Below are 7396 nucleotides of genomic sequence, written 5' to 3'. Positions count from 1 at the left end.
AATCGCTGTCTCAGTTATGCTTCAAACATTTAAAAACTAATTCAGAGTGGCTCAACAAATAAACTAATTCAGAGTTGGCTCAACAAATGATTGAAGTATAATTGAGATAACGATTTCGTAACGATGTGAATAAGGTTTTATTAACTTTATTTCATACACACACACACACACACACATACACTATGTATCTACTAACTGTTTCCTTGAATTGTTAATCCAACTCTAAATTAGTTTTGAAATGATTGACGTATAACTGAGAGCAATTTCTTAACAATATAAATTTTACCCTTTATTTCAAATATGTACTATTTTTTCTTTAAGTGTAGCATCACTATGATAATTTTCTTCAATTCCATGAAGAAAAATACATAAGAAAATATAGAAATAAATTATCTTCAAACGGTTGCGAAAGAGTAAAAGTGATACCATTCTTATTTAGATAAAAATAATTATATTCGCATCGAATATAAAAGCAGAGGTGTGAAAATATAGTGATACCTTCGTATCGCTCTACGTGTTATCATATTACGAAATAGAAGGTATCATTCGAAATGGGGAGATGTCGGGCAATGAATGCCGATACATGATCGTGCTATTTATAGGTAGTTAGTTATACCCCTTGGACATTGAGGGAGCATCGATAACCTACGCGAAGTCCACATGCATGCCAAGCGTGTAACGTATTGCATTACGGTGGTCGGGACGTGGCGATAAATTATGCACCCTCGGCTGGCACGCGAAGGGTCGATCGCACGTTGGTTCGCAACCACCCTCATGTGCTAAACTAAACTAAACGTATATTACAATGATCGTGGCGTCGTTAATGGCGCAGCAGTTATAAGATGTTGCACAACCCCGTATGTTTCCCTATTATATGCATACGACAGTCGCGCATTAAGAAAGCCACCGGCTTTATTACGATCCGGTGAATAATAACTTTCGAGAAGTAATACGTTAATTATATCAATTGCATTGATTACTATTTGTTGATTTATATTATATTATTACCGCGATACAGAATGTGGCTTATTGCTATCAGTTTTAATTATACTGCAAATGCAACGTTATCATATTTTTTTGTTTCTTTTTTCGAGATCTCGGTAAGATTTCATCGCGCTACTTAAAATACCTCCTAATTATAAGTCCAATGTACAAAGAACGTTTTATCTCTCCGCCAACTTATCTTCTTCCGTAATCTTATCATTCGTACGGCACACGACACTTTCCTCAAAAAAATCTCCAAGCGCACTCCTTTAAAACTTCATTGTATCATTAACAGTTAGAACGATTTAAAAAAAGCTTCTTTTCTTTATATGTATACTCTTCCAATATTTGATGATATGTTAACAGAAAAACTGAAAATAATTTTGCCGGTTTTTTGTCATCTCAAAAAACAATTATATAAAATACTAAAATAATTATGTAAAATGTTTAAACATTGACGACAATGCCACAAAAAATTTTCTATCTAGCTAAATTTTTAGATACTTCAGCAAACCATTATTCCTTTCTAATTTTGTTTGTCATATATTCAGGAAAAAACAACAGTGATGGCAACTATATGTAGATATAAATTATGTAGGTGACAAAAGTTTTATTCGTAGAATACACATAATTGAATAAACTCTTTTATAATTTAAATTACGAAGCGCCTTACCGTCCGGAGTGTTAAGATGTTGAACTACTATATGATATACATTCATTTAAATTAAATTAATTTTTCAGAATTAAATTGCGAGCCGATGAAATTATCCGATTCACACACAATCAATCTGATAATCCCCCCAAAATTTCCCAAATCTTAAAAAATTTCTGAAAAATTAATTCAATTTAAATGAATGTACATTATATAGTAGTTCAACATCTTAACACTCGGGACGGTAAGGCGCTTCGTATTTCAAGTTTTAATATAAACGATCCCATTTCCAATCATATTATCTTTTTTAATTATTGTAACCATAAAATAGTTTATTCAACTACTATGTACATTAATTCTACACAAAACTTATATATTTGTCACCTATATAGTTGCTACCACTGTGTCTCTTTCTCAGTACATTAAATTAAAGTTATCAGATGCAGTATCGGCTTGGTATTTCGATGAAATTTTTAACCGCGTGATACTAGATCTCGTGAAAAGAAATAAAAAGAGGAGTCTTCTCTCCTCTCTAGGCGTCCTACTTTCTTCTCGCCTCGTTCCGTAACAACGAGTCACCCTCCACCTCTCTTCACCGGTCTCCAATTCAGAGCAGGTAATTCGGTTCTCGTCCGCCTCCGTACGTCTCCGACGAACATTTGAATACGGACGAGCTCCAGCGAGACGTGGCAGGAAAACGAGAAGCGGAAGGTGGAAAGAAATGGAACGAAGTAGGAGGCTAGGGGTGGGCCACAACCCTGCCATCCACGTTTCTTCGACGAAATGACCTTCGCCAGTAAAAAGACGTGCCGGGACCGTCATCGTCTCCGTCGGCTTACGAACAGTCACCGTAACTCCCGAAACTTCTCTTGGCGGAGTGAAAGCACGTGGACGACACGGGATGGGGAGGAGGAAGCGGAAGGTTGAGGACCGTCACAGCGGGACGAATCGCGAGAGGGCGAAAGACGCGAAGACGGGCCCGTTGAGATTCGAGGATTTACCCGCGGAATAAAATCCGATACAGCCTCGTGAATATGTTGTTCTTACCTTACGGCACGCTCGCTCTGCTATGGCCGACGCGATCTATTCCCCTGCGACGAAAATGTCGCTCTACTACAGTAGACGTAGGCGAACAAATGTTACGGTTCGACACGTCACTGTAATTTCCCTTGATGTTCTTACGATTATTACGGAACCGTGCTAGATTTGCAACGCAAGCCTGCAAATGCTTTTATTATGCAAATGCTATTAACAGAAGTAAAAATATTTTTAAGGTAAGAGCAATTAGCGATTTCTTACGATAGATTCCGATACTTCCGTGAGAATTATTTCTATGATTAATGTTGATGCATCTCGGTTATTAGTTGAAAGTTGAAACGAGTGTTTTCACGAGGTGCCCTCGTCATCCTCTCTCGTTTACGCGCCGTAAAGTTTGCGCGAATCACGCGCTCAAAATATCAGGCGTCTGAGTAAGATAAAATGGCAATTAACATTAACTTGAGCAATGTGTCTCGTAAGGGGTCATAAAGATACCGAGCCGCGTATCTGCGCCATCATCGCGACGTTATCGCCGTTCTTACGCATTGGCGTAATCAACACATTTGGCAGGTTTCACGAAAATTTCGCACCTTCATATTTTTATCTCGTGTCGTCAATTCGCCAAGGTCGGTATAAGGTTCAGCCAGAATAACTGACAATATCGATAAAAAAAAATTAATGACATTCAACGCCAATGATCATCGCGAGATGTCTACTTTCAACATTTTAAGAAATCCGCCTCTATTTTGATTCGTCAGTAAGAATGTTTGAGACATTCAAATAGTTGAGATATATTTACACTTTTCGCCGATCCTCGTGCTTAAATGTGATCGATGTTAATTATAAAATGTTGGATTTTAAATGCAGTAATTTCTGCGCGACGTCATTTTCTACCGCTTCTCTGTACTGTAGTCCTTTATGCAAACTATTGCACGACACTATATCGCGCATATACCATATAGAGTGGATCTCAGGTATGATGTTATTTATTGCCGGTACGTGAAGTATCGCCGGCGGTATCGCCGTCTCGAATCAAGCAAACCGTTCTCGAGCTCAACTTACTTTCAAAGTTGCTTCGACTTCGCTTGTACTCTTCGTTCTCGTACTGAAATAACTTATTAGTGCAAAAATAATGCGTTTCGTATTCCGATAAATCAGATTTTCCCGACAACCGATACTTGTTATATTATACAATCGCGATTCAATTTGTAAAACTTAGTTTTTGCACGATACTTTTTTATATCGTGTGAATATTTAAAATTAATGAATTTTCTTTTATTATATTTTTGTCGAGACTTAAAAATCTTTTTAATTGTTACACATAATTTAAATATTATACGTAGTATATACGCTAATAATATTTTTTATTATTGTACACATTTTTCTTATACTCTTTAACTCTAATTTAAACGTTCTTAAATCTTAATGTTACATTGAGGAAGTAACAGAAGATTTGTTTTAAGTCGATCAGTCCATTTAACGTCGATTGTTTTCGCGCACAGCAATCAGTCAGAGTGCGGAACGTTGTACTTACGTATGAACGCTTGCCATAAAATCGAACTGTACTCGCATATTGTCTCGGACGAAATTCAAACGGGCCGAGATATCAAGTGATGAAATGAATGCGACACTTTCCATTCGTATATAAAATAATAAATTCTTTCTTCATTATTAAATCCAAACGGTATAAATAGATAATAGCAATCGCAACAATTAAAATTCCAATTCCATTAAGCGAAAAAAAATTATAATTATAAGACATCCAATAATTAGTTAAACGTACGATGAAATTTAAAGAGGGCTGAAAGATCTCTTATTTGTCTGAAAATGAGTCCACGAGTTAAGTGACAAACAACGTTTCTCATTTTTCCATAAATAAAAGAACACTACACGCTTTGATCTCGCTTTGAGTGTATAGCGCGAGTATCTTACTAGGATTTTTATGACCAATGTTCACTTTGTGAATAAAAACAAAGCACACTCTGATTATAAAAAAAAAAAAATGTTTTTTTACACAAACCACAAGTACATCGTCAAAATGCGTTTGTGGTTACGTTAACGGTACGGATCGCTAGTAAGTGTTGTAGCACGCCTATAAAGTTGGTACGTCGCGGAGACCATGCATAGATGCATATAAGGATCAGCGAGGGTACTACATAATGCATCACCGCGATTCTCTCCTACCCCATTGTGTGCGTGTGTGTCTATCCGGCGTATACGGCATCGACTAACGTGTTTCAAATGGAGCCCTTTGTGGCTGCGGCGTCGGCGTCGAGATTGAATATAAACGCGGGAATAAGAAGCCATTTTATCACGCTTCCCGTTGAGCTTTTACTCTAGTGAAATTGAGGGCTTAGGGCGGGGGCTTAGAGAATTGGGAGAATTCTTCCTCGGCTTCGTTTGCCGCGAAAATGAAATGACGTTGCTTCGCTTGGTAAGAGAGAGCCGGCTCCGCGTTTCTCTGCCCGCGTTTAATTCTTATGGTAATCGTTAGCCACGCGCTTTCGAATATTCTGGCTCACTCGGTGTTACTTCGGTAAAAGCGGAGCGCTTTGCGATACGAATCTCACGGAAATGAGCGCACGTTTAAATTTGCTTGTACTTAACGAACAAACGCTCCTGAAACCTGAGGTACAAACTATGTTGACCTAAAAACAAAAATCGAATTGAATTATTGTGCTTTGGTGAAAATCAAATCTGTTTCAGATGATTCTTCGTTGATCCTTAATTGCAAATCTGATCTTGCGAATAATTTCGAAAAATGTGTGTCACATTTGACAATATCTGATTTAGTTCGCGAATGCGTATTTCACTATAAATATCGAGTGTTAAAGTCGGAATTCCATAAGCGCGAGCGTTCTATAATACCCTCGGTAGCGACACACAGAAGAAAAGGTCGCGACTGTCAGGGATAAAAAGAACGCGCATTCGACGAGCACGCACGAAACGGTGTCGTTAAGCGCGACTGACGCATCATGATTCAACGTTCTGTCGTGGAAGAGGATTCGAAACGGAGAGCCTGCACCTGCAGGGCACTTTGAAGTAAGGTAGGTAATCCCTGCTCGCACGACGGCGACTAAGCCTTCATGATTTAGAAGCTCTTGGAGTATTTTAAGAGTCCCCTTTGCTCTGCCACCCCCGAAAACAGCCGCTCGTACAAGCGCGTTCCTGTGTTTAGAAATGCAACACTGTCCACCGTCGTCTTGCCTTGGCTAATCTTCCCATAGTTATGTTATCACTTTGTGTTCTCAGTATCTCTATGTTATGTCCTAATCTCTGTGTGTGTGAGAATAAGTTGCCATTTCAAAAGTGAAAGCTTCCGTTCCAACGAGTCAAATTTTAACTTTTCAGTCGACTCACAAATAATAATTAAGTTACCTCGTTTGATGTATGTATATTTCCAAAAGAAATTTATATTTTAATAAATAATAAAAAATCGCGTAAGAATTACTTGTAAGAATAATCGTAAACAGGTGATGTATCTATGCGTAAAAAAGTGTCGTGAGAAATTATAATATTCTTTCATATTATTTAATTCGTAAATATACTTTTAAAAATTCATATGTATCTAAACGGACACGTATAGGAGATGTAACAAAAACGATGTTTATATTATAATTGTTTAAAATCGAAAAACACAAAATACAATTATTCAATCTACATATAATACCTGCAGACGTGTAAGACGAGGAGAAATGTTTACGATTATTATTATCATGCTATTAAGAATTTATGCATTACGAAAATCGATCATTATATCTTCTTCGATTCGTTCGGGAGAATCAAATAAAGGTAAAAAATTACTTCATGGAGGAGCAATAATAAAATTTACTCGCCAAGCGAGCAAACGATTCCGGAAGGGTGTACATGTACGCCAAAACTAACTCGTTGTAGAAGTCAGCTCAGGTAAAGAAAAAGGAAGAGAGTTGTCGAGATATCGTGAGAGAGAAACCTTTGGCCATCCTCTGGCAATGGCCCTCTTCAGCAACGTACCTCGAGAGCAGGCTAACCTCCTGGGCTACCACCTTTTCCAACCTAGCAACTACCCTCCGCCCTTCCCTTTTCTCGCTCGTTGAATCTAATTACATCCGCCAAGACCCACCCGCCCCACAAAGTGAGCGGAAACTCACGGGAAGTGCGGGAGATATGGAAGGAGGGACCAGGAGGACCAGAACGAGGGAGAGAGAGATTAGACCCAGGAGATAGGGAGTAATAGAAAGAGATAGGGAGAAAGCAGAGGGAGAGCTAGAAAGAGAGAGAGAGGGAGAGAGAGAGAGAGAGAGAGAGAGAGAGAGAAGCAAAGAGAGGGTGAGCGTGGAGAAGCAGAGCGTTGCCAGGCGACGGAAGCCATCTTGGAGGGTTGCAGCCACTAATGGCCTAATGAATTTAATGGAGGCTCCCCGATATAGAGTAACAGGAGAACCAAGGTGGAGAATAACGGAGGCGAGAGAAGAGAAAAGAAAGAGATTGAACGTAGAAAGAGAAGAGTGCAAGTCGCCGTCGCCGTCATCGTCATCGTCGTCGTCGTCGTCGTCGACACTCTTCGCGCTTCTAATTCTCCCCAATGTCGGTGAACACTGAAACCAGCAAACGGTGAGATTCTGATGTAGAAATGTAGAGAAAAAAACGGTCGTAGACAGAGAGCAAGTAAGAAAAGAGAAAGGAAAGAAAATCGTCGGTTTTCCGGACTATACCGAGCGCGACGGGGGGTGCATTAACCGA

Source organism: Trachymyrmex septentrionalis, unplaced genomic scaffold (genome assembly GCF_001594115.1).
Source record: "Trachymyrmex septentrionalis isolate Tsep2-gDNA-1 unplaced genomic scaffold, Tsep1.0 scaffold72, whole genome shotgun sequence".
NCBI lineage: Eukaryota > Metazoa > Arthropoda > Insecta > Hymenoptera > Formicidae > Trachymyrmex > Trachymyrmex septentrionalis.
This window is presented reverse-complemented; position numbering follows the sequence as displayed.